General features: G+C 38.5%; 1 protein-coding gene across 2 annotated transcripts in view; it reads left to right on the forward strand.

Annotated features, from left to right (window-relative positions):
* LY86 (lymphocyte antigen 86) overlaps positions 1 to 17,999 on the forward strand; it is a 126,099-nt gene that overhangs the window by 80,277 nt on the left and 27,823 nt on the right. The window lies entirely within an intron of this gene.

The raw sequence follows: 17,999 nt of genomic DNA on the forward strand, positions 1-17,999 counted from the left end.
GTCCAATGACCACCAGGCCACCTCCCAACATTTTCCCATGATTAACCACCATTAACCACCAAACTAACCATGTAATTCCTCACCCTTTCAACTCTAAAGACTTTCTTTTCTACCTCACTTCAGCCAAAACAGTAACTGGGTCACACCACAGACATTATCATTCTAAGATAAATAGTAAGATAATAAAGTATAAAAGTAAAAAGTTGGCTTTAGTAAATTCAAGTTACTGAGTCCAGATTAACTGCATCTTAGACTGAATGAAAGGATCAGCAGATATAATTTCTGAAAAGGCAGCTTTTGAGAGATTATGAAGAAGGAGCAGCTAGGTGGCACAGTGTATAGAGCATTCACGGTCAGGAGGACCTGAGTTCAAATCCAGCATCACAAACTTACCTAGCTGTGTGAGCCTGCTCAAGTCATTTAACCTGATGAGGAAGGAAGGAAGGAAGGAAGGAAGGAAGGAAGGAAAGAGTCCTGAAGATCAGGACTAGAAAAAGGAGCCTATAAATTACAGGCTAGTGCACTTGACTTCAATTCTGAGAAAAATTCTATAAAATATTATTAGGATGGTTAAGAATATTTTTAAAAAGAAGCGGGAATTACAGTGAGACAACATGGCCCCATCCAAAAAAAAAAGTCATATCAACACTCCTGTGGTAAGAATGAAGAAAACTGAGACAGAAGAATACATAAAGAAACTACAACAGTGTAAATAAAGTCAACCAGAAAGGAGATACAACTTGGGTCAAGTCTCACAGTCGCAGACACAGTGGTCAGTGTTAGTACCATATTTCCAAAGTTAAAAAGTATAACCTTCTATTCTGTTAATAATTGATGAATCAAACTGTTTTCTTAAGGACTCTATGTTCTAAATGTATTGTTTGTTGGATGGTCCAGGCAGTGGAGGGATTTAGGGGTTGGGGGCTGGGGATGGTATAAAATAAAGTGTCCTAGCTCCACAATAAGTATGACATTAGCAGCTTTACTAACTCCACTCAGTTTCTCCTAGTCTTGCTCACAAAGTGATTTACAAGGACCCAAGTGGATCCACAGTGATACGATGAGAGTTCAAAGGAATTTCCTGATCATAATTCAACTAGAAGTTTAGAATGACAAAGTCCGAGTGAGGGCCAACAGGAAAACTCAGTTGCAAGGATAGATTTAAAGACTTCTCTGTCTTACAATGGCCTGGGTGTGAATCACTAACCAAAAAAAACAAAACAAAACACTAAAATAGCCCTAGACACTCCTTCCTCAATGGAAGAAGAGGCTTCCAGACAGCAGAGCATCAGTAAATAGTTGCATGGAGATGCCAGCAGAGAGCAGCACAGCAAAAAGGATAGAACACATCAATAGACGATTTCCCTGGACACAAACACCCCACTCTACCCCACCCACAGCTCAGAAGAAAAAGCATCTTGCAGCCTAAAGGCATAATCAGAGAAAATCTATAGCTCTCAAGAGCAAACAAAAGTAGTGCATTCAGTGTGGCTTTAAACCATGACTTGAGTTAGTGAAAGTGCAGGGTGTCCAGTACTAGGGAGGTAAAGAAAGATTCTAGTATGAAAAATATTAGAAACATGAGTTACTGAATATGTGTGTTTTCTGGACACATGTTTCCTACCCATGTGCCCCACTCCTCCATCCTGGACACACGTGTTCCTTGATTTTCTTTAAGCATAGATATGATCCTGTCACTTCTCTTCTCAATCAAGCCAATGGCTTACTATTGCCTCTAGAGTCAAATAGAAATTCAAGCCCCTGCACATCCTTGTTCGATCAGTCTTTCCAACATGGTACATCATTCCCTCTTCTACACTTAGTGGTCCAGTCATTCTGACCTTCTCTCTGTTCCTCCAGTATAACATTCCATCTCTCATTTCTGTTTCTCTGTCGGACTCCTCCCTGACTCCAGGCCTGGAATGCTCTTTCTCCTCATCTTTGCCTCCGAGAATCCCCCTCTTCCTTGGAGACATAGCTGTAATACTACCTTCTATATGAATCTTACCTAATCCTTTCAAATACTAGTGCCCTCCCTCTCAGTTTACCTTATATTTAATTACTGTGCATTTATGTGTGTTTATTTACTCTGTATGTAATTAAATATAAAATATATATGTAAGATGTGCACGTGTGTTATGTATACTGAAATGCAATACTTATACGTACCTAAAGTTATACTTCTATAACTTAACTTAAAGGACTTCATTTATGTAACTTAAATTTATACATATGTACTTATACAGACTTCTACATATATACTTAAATATAGCATACATACACATTTTGTATTTTACATTTAATTACATACAGAATATAAAAATAATAAATAGATAAATACAAATCATAGACAGGTATAGATACAGATATCGATATCTTTGGTGTCTTACTTGCAATTAGAAATGATTTCATTTGTTTGTTGTATTTATACCCCCAGAGCCTAGCTCAGGACCTGGCACATAGGCGCTTAATTAATGCTAACTGATTGATTAATTATGCCTTCGTTGTCTCATTTGTAAAATGAGGAGGTTCAACCCAGAAGTCTCTACAGTCTCTTTGAACCCTAAGACTATGATTCGGTGATGTGTTTTCTTCCTTTGGCTTCAGAAATACCACATCCTCCCAGTTCTCCCCTTTGTCTACCTGCCTCGTTGCCTCCTTCGTTGACTCTTCACCAATGTTCCTTTAAGCTCTGTCCTTCACCTGCTCTTCTCTCCCAACATTCTCCCCTCTGGCAATTTCATCGGCTCCTAAGACTTCAACCACCACCTCGCTACAGATGATTCCCAAATACGCATCTCTAATCCTGACTTTACGCTAAGCTCCAGCCCCACATCTCAGACCTCCTACGGGACATTTCCACTTGCAGGTTTCACTGGCACCTTACCCAACATGTCCAAAGCCGTATTTATTACACTTCCCCTGAAACTCACTCTTTCTTTTAACTTTACTATTTCTGTCGTTGCCACCAAAATTGATCCAGCTTCCTATGTTCAAAATATAGGGTTGGTTGCTTTGTTTTGCTTTGTTTTTTCAAAATCTTCCCCTCTTCTAGCCCTTAACACAATGCCTAGCACAGCATAGGCACTTAATAAATCCTTACTTCTTAGTTATCAAGTCCTCATGACTCCACCTCTGCTTTATCTCTTCATGCATTCATCCTTTCCTCACTCTGCATTACCATCTGCCGAACCATTGCTCTTCCTTCCTCTGTGTTGTCCCTTCCCTCTCATCCATCCTACACACCTACTGGCAGGACAATATTCCTTCTTCATTGGCCAGAATGTGTTATTTCTCTTGCTCCACAATTTTGACTGCCTATTGTCAACCAAAGTCAAGTGAAATTCCTTTTCCTTGAATTCAAGGCCAATCTAATGCCACCCTGCCTATCTTACCCATAGCTTCCTTTCATGCACTACACTCCAATCAAATAGGATAGCACTCTGTGTTGCCACAAAACATTCCCTGACTATCCCTGTCTTTTTAGTTTTGTTCCCATTGGCCCTATATATTTGGAACATCCTCCATCCTCTCCAGAAGAGGAATTCCTCCCCATCCAATAAAAAATCCACATACCCCCAACAACCTTCCTCTTGAACTTCCCATAGCATTTGCTTCCTTATATCCCTCAAGGGCTTATTTGCTTATTACATACAACAGCTTTTTGTGTTTGTGTCTTATCTCCCCTTTTTGTTGTTGTTCTTGTTTTTTAGTCATTTTCAATTATGTCTGACTCCTCATGACCCCATTTGGGGTTTTCTTGGCAGAGATACTAGAATGATTTAGCATTTCCTTCTCCAGCTCATTTTACAGATGATGAAATTGAAGCAAACAGGGTTAAGTGACTTGCCTAGGGTCACACAGCTAGTAAGAATCTGAGGCCAGATTTGAACTCAGGAAGATGAGTCTTCCTAACTCTCATCCTGGTAGTCTATCTGCTGTGCCACCTAGTTGCCTACTGAACTATAAGATCCATAAAGATAGGAATGATGTCTTATCTAAGTTTTGTAACTCCCAAGTACACTACACAGTCTGAAAAGTGTAGGCACTTAGTGAGTGTCTATCATTATCTGCCCTTGACCATCTTTACCACTAAGTACTCCCTTCTCCGTTCATTAAATATTTAATTTCAATAAGGACCTATGCTAAACACTTTGGTGGTTTTAGTAGTGAATAAAACAAGAGTCCCTGATTCCCCTTTCTCAGGAAAGGGGACCTAAAAATCCAAAGGAGAAAGAAGAACATGTTTACTGATAACTCTAAGATAGCACGTGATCATTTTTTTTCAAGTAGCAGAAATTAAGTGCAAAGGAATTCAAAAGAGGGAGTGACCATCCCAGGCATTATTTCTATCAGCTTTAATATACATTATATGAAGATTCAATAGAGCTTTGCTTTTGGTTTTGTTTTTGAAAATATTTTAAACCCGTTAGAAGAATTTGGCCTTTTCCACAACTGGCTTTACAAGCCTCCCTCTTGCCATACCCCAAAGGAGCAGAAGACCTTAGGGGTTAATTAAGGTATTAGGAATTGACAGTAGAGCAGAGCAGCTCAGAGACAGTGGGTGCAGTAAGTAATCATCAGACCCTTGGCTATAAGGCTTAAGTACCTATAACTGAGTCACATTCAGCACCTCGAAGAAGGATGGATTACCAGACTAGTCACTAAGGAAGAAAATTAGAGAGTTTTCTGAATCAATAGCTATTTATTTGGGAATTAGGCATCAAGTAACAAGAAGTGAGAAAAGGTCTGAGGGACAACAACCGACGTGTGAGGACAGAAGTCTAGGAGAGAAGCAGGCACCAAGTTAAATGCCTGGCATGCTAAAGCAGAAGGGTTCAGAGATAAAGGGTAGTGACATTCGTTGAGTGCTTTAAAAGTCCCTTACAGTTTCCCCAGCTGTAAAATGGGCATAATAATAGCATCTATCTCCTAGAGTTTTTAAAAGGATAAAATGAGATAATCTTTGTATGCTCCACAATGCCTGGCACACAGTAAACATTTAATAAATGCTCGTCCTCTTCCCTTTCACTATGTGCACTATCTCATTTGGGTCTCACAACAGTAACACTATCATTATCTCCAGTTTACAGATAAAGAAAATGAGCCTCAGAGAAGTTAAGTTGCCAGTAGGCCATCAGAATTACACCATTTAAAGGAGTTATGGTGTAATCAATAGAACTGAACTTGGGGTCCAAAATATTTGGGATCAAGTCCAGCTACAGGAACTTACTGTGTGATGCTGGGCACATCACTCAAATAGCCCCACCTGGCCTGGGCGGTCTCAGACCTCTTTTTACATGCTGTCACTAAAATTATAACAAGAACAATACTTCTTCACTGCATTCTAAGCTTTCCCAATGATGTATGTTTTTTTTTCATTTGACATAATATATTGTGGCTGAATCCAAAGCATCCTGAGGGTGGGACAAGAGATCAAGCAGTCTTGGGAAAGATCTGTTTTCAAAGGGGCTAGTGACATTCCTAAGTCATTGTTTATCTCCAACTTCTCAGGTCCCATCCTCTGGTCCTAAGCCTGTCTTCCTGTCTACCCCACCCCTGCTAAGAAACATCCTGGCACTTAGACTTGAAAATAAAAACAACCGAAAATGCTACCAGATCAACAGACTAGAGGGGACTTTCCCCCACACTTATGAATAGAAACTGCCTGATTGTGGCCTGCTCATTTAACAAGTATTTATGGAGAATCTGCTATAAGCACTGGAAATCTGGAGGATACAGAGATGAATAAAATACAGACCTAGTTTTCATGAGATTTATCATCTAGTGGGAAAGTTATGGTAAATACAGAAAAACAAAGTTGATTATATTCTGTGATTTTATGTACCGATAAGTAAGTGAAGACACTATTTCTTCAAAAATACGTGCATCTTGGGCCTAGACCAAGGTTGGCACCCACTGCTATCCCAAACACAGATCATAGCTTAACCATATCAGTAATCAATGAGTATTTATTAAATCAATACTATGTGCCAGGCACTGCTGGAGGGAGGGGGGGTACAAATACAAAGTAACTTAAGAGGGAGGGTATTAGCAATTGAGGGAATTGAGAAAGGCTTCGCATAGAAATCGATGCTTGAGCTGTGTCTTAAAGTGTGTAATTCTACAAAGTGGACATGAGTGGGGAGTGTATTTCAAGTGTGGCTGACACCTGGAATAAAGGCATAGAGATGAGAGATAGAGAACTATAGATGAGGAACAGAGAGGAGGCCAGTTTGGCTGGATCAGAGTGAAGGAGAGAGAATAATTAACATGAGGCCTATGAACCCTAGATATGGGTTCCATTCAGCTGATGAGACAGAGGGTAGGTTTGGTCCCAACGAAGCTTCTGGGGGTGACCATTTGGGCTAGAAATCTCAGAAAGATGGATTTTGCCTTATGTGAATGCCAGGCATCTGCATCAAGTGGAATTCTTTCATTTGCTCTACTGCTTGAGAGTGGGGGTGAGGATAACTGCAGGCAGTCCTGCTGATAAGATGGCACTTGGGGAATTGCCAGCAAATTTCCCGTAGTAAAGAGTTATCAGAAAAGTGATATACAAATGCCGCACGAGCAACCTATTATGCAAATTTGTAAGCCAGAGAAATAGAAATCTTCAATTCAGAGGCTTCTTAGGGTATTAAAAAAAAAAAAGCTCACCCACCAACATGCTGAAGGTCTGATTCTATACCAAAGAAGTGATTAATAATAAGACTCTGGGAAGAAAAAACATGACACCAAGGAGAATGAAAGTCAATCCCAAACCAGGCACAAGCTGCTGTTTACATATTAAGCCACAAATCCAGATCCTCTGGGGTTTGCAGGTCCTTAGGCTTAGTGCAGTGAGAAGATTTTGTTTTCACTGAGTGCGGTACATTATGATGTCAGTTGCAGATGATTTGTTTGGATATTTTTTTCCAGAGCATTAGTATGCATGTCATTTCAGCCAGAGTACCACTTAGTGTTTCCTAAGCTGCATAAAAGTAGGAAATGAGTCAGGCCTAGGGAGCAAGCATGGTTAAAATTTACTTCTCTTTTCCTTCTCATTTTAGCCTATTTGTGTTAAGGCACCAAACAAATCAGATTGAATGAACACACCCCTGATGGATACTACCTGTGTGACCTTAAGCAAGTCAATTAATGTTCCTGGGCCTCAGTTTCCCATCAATTAATTAACAAGCATAATGCCTACTATATGCCAGGCACTGTAACTTGGTGGTAGGAATGCAAAGGCAGTGAATGAAACAAGTTGTCAAGGAACTTATATTCCAATGGAAAAGACAAGTTCATATGGAATGTTTCTTTTTTTTAAAGAAAATGCTTATTTCCCACTAAATACCCTGTATAAATGATGCCCTAGGTGTGAATGTGTATTATTTTTATAAAAATGTTATATAGATGGAAAAGAAAGCATAGAAATTGATGTCTCAGATATCTTCTTTTATATTTATACATAAACACACATATACATACAATAAATATAAAAAGAAAAGTATAAATAAATTCAAAGTAATTAATTACATTGGAAAGAAGGGCATTGGTAGTTGAGGAGGAAGGGATCAAGAAAGGCTTTCTGTTGAAGGTAGTATATGAGTTGAGTCTTAAAGAAAAGAATGATTCTGTGAGATAGAGGTAAGAAGGCATTCTAGGAATGGGGAATGGCAAATGCAAAGGCATGGAGGTGGGAGATGGAGTATCAGTAGCAGAGAAGGCCAATTAGGTTGAATTGCTTCTGTAAAAGGAGGGATTTGGGCAAGACGACCTCTAAAATCCCTTCTAGCCCTAAATCTATGATCAATGTGAAAGTATCCTCCAAAGATGCATATTACAACCCATACTATGACCAGATGGAGCTGTGTGAGCATTACTCTAAATGACAGGAATCACAGATAATCTTAGAATATTAGAGTCAGAAAGGGGACTTAGAGGTGATCTAGTTCCGAGCATCTCCAGTATCACACCCTCTCTGGACTCTTGTATCCCTGGAGGAGCTGCTACTACTACTCTGAGGATGCTAAGAATAACCCTATCAGTGGCTATTGTCCTAACATTAGTTCACAAGCCCCCTCCAGTATACTCTGCCTAACAATCAGTCAGTTGACTAAGCTCTTTAGCAAAATTATGTACTCAAAGGACATAGCAAGAGTAGTTGCTATAAAACATTTCCCCTAAAATCCTGTAGTGTGTTCTCCCACAAATACATGTAGAATCCAGAGAGGAAAAAGAGGACATGAAAATCCCAGGGTCCTGAGAACTGACTTCTATGCCCTTTCTTTTCCCAGAAGGTATTTGCATTTGCTTTAATACATGAATACCTGTCATGTTATTACTATTTTGTCATTTGTCTAGATTTAAGAAAGTGCTTTAATGCAGATTAAGCTTAAAAGCATGTGTGCATACATTTTTTTGTAGAGTCCAATTGTCAAATATTTATCAGCACACTTTTGTACTTCTGTATAAATACTCCTTGAACTCAGCAAGAGTGCACTAGAAGCCAATGAAGTTTTCACCAGCCTGGAAGCCTAGTTACTATTGGCTAATGATAATAATAGCAAACATTTTTATAATGGTTCTAGGTATGCAAAGTACTTTTATACTGATTAACTCATTTGCGTCTCACAATACTTCTGCTAAAATGGGTTGACATGGTAGGATCCACATTAATAGATGCTCCACAGACCTATTACATTGTGGGGATTCACACTAAGCATACTAATCCAGTATTGCACTTAGGATTTAGAGAAGTCTCTCTGCTTTAACTCCCTCAGAGCCTCAGCTCTGAGGTTCCTTATTCCTTTTCTGGCTTCTTCACAATTGACCTATTCAAATTTCAGACCCAATGTGGAATGTTTCTTTTGCATCTAATGGTCTGTTTTTCATTTCAACATCTCTGCCTCTCCACCCTTCCTCTCAGCTCTCCTTAAAATCTCCCTAGGACAGGCAGAAATCAATGAGTATTAAACAGAATTATCTCCTTGTGTAGAGTATGCATAATATTAACAGCCTGAATTTTATATAGCATTTTATATTTTTTACAATGTTTTCCTCACAACTGTAATTTAGCTACTGCAAACACCATGGCCCTCATTTAATAGATGAGAAAACTGAGGCTCACAAAACTTAAGTGACATGCCCAGTAAGTGTGAGAACAAGGATTTCAACACAGATCTCTCCTAACTCCAGGTCTAGCCCCCTTTTCACAATGTTATTCTTTACTCAACGATGATAAATCTGATAAAAAGTATGTTTAGTTCTGAGAACAAAGAGTATTGTTGAGTTGAAGAGACGCCGGAGAGGTTGCCATTCCTGAAACATCTGGCTTCCTTCCTTTCTCTTCCTCCTCCTTTTGAAATCCCTGGCCTCCTTCAGGTCTCAGCTCAAATGCCACCTCCTAGAGGAGGTCTTTACTGATTCCCACAGTTGTTAGTGCCCTTGCCCATTCCACAAAAGTTACTTTGTATGCATTTTATATGGACATATCTGTGTATGTGCTGCTACTGTTGCTCAGTTGTTCCCGTCATGTCAGACTCTTCATGACTTTATTTGAGGTTTTCTTGGCAAAGATACTGAAATAGTTCACCATTTTCTTCTCCAGCTCATTTGACAGATGAGGAAACTGAGGCAAACAATGACTTGCCCAGGGTCACGCAAGCTAGAAAGTGTCTGAGGCTGGATTTGAACTCAGATCTTACTGACTCCAGGCCCAGCATCTATCCGCTGTGCCGCCCAGCTGCTATATACATACTGTTAAACTCCAGTGGAATACAAGTTCTGTGAGGATCATTTTCATCATTGCTATATTTACCTCCTAGCACATACTCAAAATATAATCAAGTGTTTTCGTGACCTGTCAATGTGGATGTGTCTTCCAAAGAAGCACACAGCAACCCATATGCGACTGTATCTCCTTTAAATCTTGTCTGTATCATCCCATAAGTCAGCAACAAGGAGTTCACACAAACGTGTTGGGCACCTTTCTTGCTTTTTCTTGACTTTTGGTTGATACCAGTGAAGAGCAACAGCTGATGATTGATTACCCTCCACTGTTGCCATATGATCAGCCCATATTCTTTTTTTGATCATCCATTGCTTTGATGCCATCTTTTATTACAGTTCTTTATAGCTCTTTACTTATTATGTGTTACAGACTGCTCATATCCACCATGTGTTTCTCCACTGCCTTTTGAATAATAATTAATTTCAATTCTCAAAGAATATAGAGTTCTGTGACTCACAGGCATACAACATTGGCATAATACTGTTATTTTAAAGGTGAGCCTTCTTTTCAGACAGAAGTTTGGTGTCATGAAAGGAACTCTAAAATTTCCCATAAGCAATGCAGCTTCTCTCTTCTTCCTGTTTGACTCTAGGGCCAACTAGTTGTTCACTTGCCGTATTTGTCCACAACGTAGATCCAATGAATGAGCTTTAAACCTTGTCTATTTAAATTGCATTTGGATAAGCATTTTTCATCCTCTTGGTTTTTCTCATGTGAATACATAGAGCAAAATACTGTGACTGATTATGAATTTCATCCAGAGGACTCTGCAGTGTTCTGGGGTATAATGGAACCAGCATAATATCAGCTCAAAAATAAAAACATTTGGAGTACCTTACCATCTATTTGTTGCACACAATACTGGCCATAGGGTTTTCTTGGTAAAGACACTGAAGTTGTTTGTCATTTCCTTCTCTGGTAGATTAAGGCAAAGAGAGGTTAGTTCAATTGCCCAGGGTCACACAGCTAGTAAGTATTTAAAATCCAATTCATACTCAGATCTTCCTGACTTCAGACCCAGCAGTCTATTCATGGAGTCATCTAACTGCCTCTTCACAATCTATAGGAATATAAAAATAGGCTCTGTACATGGGATTTCATTGATATGGGTCTCCCAAATGAAGAGGCTCTCTCTACTAATACTTGTTGCCACTTTCTCTGAAACTTATGGTCTTAGAGAGCTGTCTAAATCAGAGGTGTCGAACACGTGGCTCATATGCCTCATGCAGCCTGCAACAGTCCTGAGTATAGCACAAAACAGATTAAAAGGTAATCGGGAAATATTAACAAAGTAAATAAAAATACAATAAAATATAGATAGTATTATATTTTTAAAATTGTCAGTACATGGCCTATAGAGATCTTTACATATGGTTTAACGATCCCCCACTTCTGCTTTAGTCTAGACCACTGAGAGGTTATATCTTGTCCATGATCACACAGAAAAGATGTGTCAGAGATAGGACTTGACCCTGAGGTCAGATGCTTATCTATTTCTCTTCACTGCCTCTATTTGGATTCCTTCTTTTTTAAAATTATTTTATTTGGTTTCAGTGTTCTACAATCACTTCCCCTCTCTCACCCCTTTCCCCCTACCTCCACACTCCCTCCCTGAGATGGCATACAGTTTTATATAGGCTCTACACTGTATTCCCTCTTAAACCAAATACCTTGGTTTGCTGAGCATATGTCTGCTCTACCTAGTTTTACATGTGGTCTCCCACGTTAGAACATATGCCCCTATGAGGGCCAGAGCAATTGTTGGTTTGTTGTTCTTAGTTTGGGGTTGCGTTTGTTTTCTTGTTTATTGCTTTCTTTATAACTCCAATGTTTATCAATGCATATAGTGTTAGTTATAAAATGATTATGTTTCTACACAGATATAGGGAAGTGGACTTTCTTGTAGCAAAAAATACTTAGAGTCAAGAGAAAAGCAGAAAAAGGTCACAGTGACACCAGTCTCACCTGCATCTGCAGTCAAGAGAAAGGCAAAGGGTAAATAAAATAGGTTAAAGTACACATGCTTAATAGCCTTATCAATACTAACTTCTCCTCCGAAGGAGGAGCTAAAGATCATTTTAATGCACATGCGATGTATACGGATGGAGGGAGAAACACATCAGGGGGAAACATGAAGTAGGGAAAGTTGTACACCTCCGAGCTCTCAACCAATGAGGAAACGAGGGAGAGACTTCGTGTCTTGGGACAGGGATAAAGGCGCCTGATCTTGTTTCTGTAGGTATGTGTCTGCTCTAGCAGCACACTCACTTCTTGCAAGAACTGTAAAATAAATGACCTTGCCTCATCTACCTTGGGAGTCTTTGTCTTTCCTATAGAAATTTTATTCCTAACAATAGTAAGTGCTTGAAAAATGTTTATTAATTAATTGACTGACTCCTGATATTATTGATCAGAGGGCTATTATCTCTCATGTTAAATATTTCAAGAAATCTTGTCCAATTTGGAGATATGCTTTTGAGACACCTTGCTGGAAGATAACCTTTAAGACAATGTTTTGTTCTAATAAATCCAAAGGTGTCAATAAATAGAGACATAGATATATAGTTAATAAGTAGAAAAGCATGGTGGGATCTTGTATTCTCTAAAACTGTCAGTTGTGTGATTATAAAAATGTGATCTACTCTGGAATATTTCTTTCAAATGGCTATCTGTTCCCTACTAATACCCTGATCAATGATGCCCTGGATATGCATATAGTATTCTCATAAAAATTTTATATAGATAAAAATATGAGTGTAGAGGTTGATGTTTTCCCAATTGCCTTTTCGGGGCATTAATAGGGTCCAAGATTTTTTTCAGACCCACCTTCAGATACCTTGTGAAGCCATTGCTCAACACCCTCAAAAGTGTGTCACCTCCAGCATGGGCCTTCACGTATGATTGGTTGGTCAAACCCACTTGCTTTTCCTGACTTTGCTCTCATTGCTGTCATTTTTGCCTCCTCTGTGAGAATATTTGTGACTTTGGTGAGATGGTCCAATTGTATTTGACCCATTTTCCCTGATGGCAAAAAAAAATTGTTATAAAAATTTTTTGCAGATCTTCCCATATTTTTATCTCATAGTTTTCCCTTTCCAGATTCATCCATAATTACCATTAAGACTTGACTTTTTTGACTCTTTCACCAAGTTTTCTTTAAACTAGTTTTACTTTCATTTAGGCAACTAGATAGCATAGTGAACAGAGTTGTGGACTTGAAGTAAGGGATTCTAATTCTGCCTCAAACATTTATTGGCTATATGACCTTGAACACATCTCTTAGGCATCTGGGTGACTGAATAGATAAAGACCTGATCCTGGAATCAGAAGTCCTAGGTTCAAATCTAACCACAGAAGTTTACTATCTATGTGACTAATCTGTTCAATTGTTTTAGAATCTTTTAATCTTACATGTAGACAGACATAAATCTATTTTCAGCTACTTTAGGGGAAAGACTTTGTATTTTTAAAACTTCTGTAAAGGGCATGCAAATGTTTTTTATATAAATTGGAATAATACCTCAGTTTTGAGGTTTTACATGCTAAATTACATAGGAAGAAAAAACAAATTTGTACAAAAAGGAGAACTCTTTGTAAAGTGGCTCATTGTGAGAAACCCTCTGCCTTCCTCTTTGAGCATAGATGTTGCATGAACAACACTTTGCTCTAAGAAATGTACTTGATTAGCCACCATTAGCACTGTTATCTACTTTGTGTTTAAAAATCAACCAATAATTCTCAAACATTGTAGAATGGAAAAAGATTTTTGTGGGATTCAAATTCTTTGTTGAACTAGAGGACATTTGCAGCATTCCTTGTCATCAGGACAGAGTTAAAGTTTAAAACTAAAGGCCCCAAAAAACCAACTTATAAAATTTATCCGAGTAGAATGCAGGCCAGACTGTCTTGGGGAAATAAACATTAAAACTAAAAAAAAAAAAATTAAAACCCTGAATAAGTCACTTAACCTCTCACTGCCTCAGTTTTTCTACTTTAAAAATGGAGTTAATAATAGTACCTACCTCTAAGGATTTCTGTGAGCATCAAATCACTTAATATTTGTAAAGCACTTAGGAGAGTTTATAGCACATAGTAGGAGCTTAGTGACAATCTCCTCACCTTTCTCTTAGCCTCTCTCAGCTTCATTTTACTCTCCTGTAAATAAAATGGAGAAATCATGAGCACTTCAAGAGTTGTTGTCAGGGTCAGATGAAATAATATATGTCACTATCATATAATGCAAGCTACTACTAGATCATTTCTATTATCATTACTATTGATTCGTTTTCTCTCTTTCATGAAGCAATATCACTCATGAACCTTCCCCCTCCTTTTCTGAAGGTTTTCCTAATGTTCATTTTCTATATTGGTGCTGTCCGTGTCTGCCGTATCTCTCTGCCTAGCTAGTAATCAAGTGTTCACTTAGGTGCTGCTCAGCTCTTTCACCTCAGTATATAATTATTGTCTATACATATCATTTCTTCCAACCATTATCTCATTTTTTTCATTAAAACTCATTTAAATAGTCAAATTACAGTTGTTTTTATGAGATACCATGCATTTTTCTAATTTTTATTTCTTTTTCTAGTTTTATGTTAATTTTGATCTTTGCTCTAAATAATTGGCAGCAGTTTGGCTAGACGCAGATAGATGATTCAAGAATGATTGCCACAGTAGTAATTATTCAGGTTTTTTTTTCATTAAAATGTAATTGATATTTTTATGATTTTATTTTATGTCCATCATACCTAACATGTTTTGATACTTTTCTTGAAGAAAATATTGATGTTGCATAAGTGTTAGAATTCTGTGTATTCTATAAGTCTTTGAGCTCTATCCAGAGGTATTCTGGTAAATGTTTAATAGTCAACTCTCTGAAAAAAAATGTACCCGTGATTCACAATTAAGCTAAATGAATATTGTTAACATATTTTCTATCACTTTCTTAAATTTAGACCAGGGATGTGGAACCTGAGCCTTCGAGGTCACATGTGGCCTTCTAGGTCCTTGGGTATGGCCTTTTGACTGAGTCAAAGTTTTACAGAACAAATCCTTTTATTAAGGGAAGGAAATAATTACCTGTCCCATATCTGGTTTTCATTGTAAACTGAGTACCACTCTACTCCCTGCTTTTCAGAGACCCCAGACACTGAGACAAACCTCAACTTTAAGTAACTATTCCCTGGAGGCTGGGGTGAGAAACATGATGAGCCAAGAGAACAGGAGTCTTATACCTCTTTTCAGGTGATCAGAATCCACAAAAACTGAATCTGGTCACCCTATGCATGGATCTAGAGAAGAGGAACTTCCCTTAGGGGAGGAGAGAATATATTGATTGCCTCAGCCCCTTAGGCCCAGCTATAGTTTCTAATGCTTAGATATTAATAAATGAATGACTCTAATATATCTCTTTTACCTCTCCCTGGGGCATCCAAAGCCTCATTCTTAGAAAAGCAGGCACATTATAAAAAGATTGACATGGGCCATCTCTGACTCATTCTTTTTTCACAATGGCCAAGTTACTTTTAATTCATTTGTTGGCATGATGTCAAATGGATTAAATTGTCTTAGGTTTCATCAGATTTCTGTCATGTTTTCAAACATTAGTCCTCTCAGATAGTGCTACCTCATCAGTTTCACTGTCATTTTTGTTTTGTTTTGTTTAGCAACTTTATGTCATAGAGAAAAACTTTGCTTGGTCCTGAGCTTATAAACGGAAGAAATTGTATGCCACATATAAGCAACATATATAGGAAGCACTACTCGCTTTCCATAACTAATTAATGGAATCTAGAATTTTTTTACATGCTTTTGTTCCCAGATGCCTTTCCATGTGTTTTTTGCTGTTGTTGGTTTTAACTGGGCAATGTGACACCTGAATTTTCCACAGCCCCTCCCAGCTTGATAATGATGCAAATCTCCCATTGACTTTGTGCGGATCTTCTCTGGTTCTCTCAAGTTGCTTGTACAGTGGTCATTTCTGATGGATCCCTTGATAGATCCACCTTTCTTCTGTAGTCATTATTGTACATGCAGAAGTTGTGTACCCTACTCTATGCAGATCCTGAAGTGTGTTTATCCATTGAGTCAAACATTGTAGGAGACCATATGCATTCTTGATGATTAGAGAAGACATTAGCTTTTTGTGAATTACTCTTTTTTTTGCATAATTGGATTGGAATATTTGGATTCATACTACCAGACTCAAAAAAGGGATCCCTGATCTAATTCTCTTTTTCAAAGTCATTTGACGTAACAGGACTGTTTTTGTCATCCACTTTGTTGTTAGGTATAATTTTTAAATTTTGCAATAAGTAAAGGTATTTAGTGGCCTTGGAATCTTCAGTGTTTCTTTCTTCAGATTTTAGTAGCTCTGTGTGTACTATTAGCATTGTCATTATTATTTTGATTATTTTATTATCATTGAGATATGTCAGGATTCTTTTCATTATTCTCTGCAATGCCAACCAGAATAAGCATTGCTACATTTTATTTAATTTTATTTTAGAAGGAAGAGAAAATAAATGCTTCTTAATTGGGGAAAAGATTATAATTTTTAAAAAGTATATAGCTAGATTATAAGGCAAAGGACACTTAAAACAGGAAAACGATATAGAAATACATGGTGCACAAACCCAAGACAGAATCAGTCTCTCTCTCTCTCTCTCTCTCTCTCTCTCTCTCTCTGTATGTGTGTATTTGTATGTGTGTGTGTGTCTATCTCTGTCTCTCTCTTTGTGTCTCTGTCTCTCTGTCTCTCTCTCTGTGTGCCTATGATTTGTAAGATTATATTGGCGTAACAGAAGGGATCAGAAGAAATGAGTTCTAGTTTATCCCTTCTCCTCTACCACTCACTAGCTTGTGACTTTGTGCAAGGCCTTCAGCCACTCTGAGATATAACTGCTTCATCTATAAATGGGAAATAATAATATTTCACAGCATTTCTCAATACTCATTATCCTTGACCTCTCTGCAGTCTTTAACACTATCCATCATTCTCTCCTTCTAGATATTCTCCTCTCCCTAGGTTTTCAGGACAACACTCTCTCCTCCTTCTCCTCCCACCTATCTGACGGCTCCTTTTGTGTCTCCTTTGCTGGATCTTCTGCCAGATTGTGCCTTCTAAACATAGGTGTCCCTCAGGGATCCATCCTGGACCCTCTTCTCTTCTCCCTCTATACTCCACTTGGTGTTATCAGCTCCCATGGATTTAATGACTGTCTCTCTTCTGATGATTCTCAAATCTACCTTTCCTGCCTCAACCTTTCTGGTAACCTCCCATCTCACATTCCTTTCAGACATTTCAAACTAGCTGTCTAATAGATATTTTAAGCTCAACATGTTCAAAATGGGACTCAATGTCTTCCTCCAAACCTTCTCCCCCTTCTACCTTCCCTATTAGTGTAGAAAGCAACATCATCTCCCAGGGCCTCAGACTCACAGCCTAGAAGTCATCCTGGATTGCTCACCATCGATCACCTCCCATATCTAAACTGTTGCCAAGATCTGTGAATTTTACCTTTGCAACATCCCTCAAATATGCCCCCTTCTCCCTTCTAACACTACCACCACTTCACTATCTCATGCTGGAATTATTGCACTAGTGCACTGGCAGGTCTGCCTGCCTCCAGTCTCTCCCCACTCCTATTCATCCTCCATTCAACCACACACACACACACACACACACACACACACACACACACACACACACACACACACACCTTACTCACCAGCATGTACTCTTTGATCCAGTGGCAGTGGCCTCCTGGCTGTTCCTCCAACAAAAAGCTCCATCTCTCTCAGCTCAGGGCACTTTTTCTGGCTGAGCCCCATGCCTGGAACACCCTCCCTGCTCATTTTTTCCTACTGACCTCCCTGGTTTCTTTTGTGTCTCAGCTAAAATCCTACCATCTTCTAGAATCCTTTCCCAACTCCTTCTGTTAATTATTTCCCATTATTATTTCCTATTTCTTTTGTTTGTATACACTTGTTTCATGTTTTCCCCATTAGATTATGAACTCTTGACAGCAGGGACTGTCTTTTGCCTTTTCTTGTACACCCCAGTGCTTAGTGAGTGCCTGGCACATAGTAGGCACTTAATAAATCTTGGTTGTATTGAAGGCAGGAGGTAAGGGCAGATGGTTTCTTAAGCTACTTTGCTGTAGCTTTCCAACATCTATGTCTCTATTAAATAACAGATAAATTTCTGAAACTAGTCAAC

This window comes from Notamacropus eugenii, chromosome 4 (genome assembly GCF_028372415.1).
Source record: "Notamacropus eugenii isolate mMacEug1 chromosome 4, mMacEug1.pri_v2, whole genome shotgun sequence".
Lineage (NCBI taxonomy): Eukaryota > Metazoa > Chordata > Mammalia > Diprotodontia > Macropodidae > Notamacropus > Notamacropus eugenii.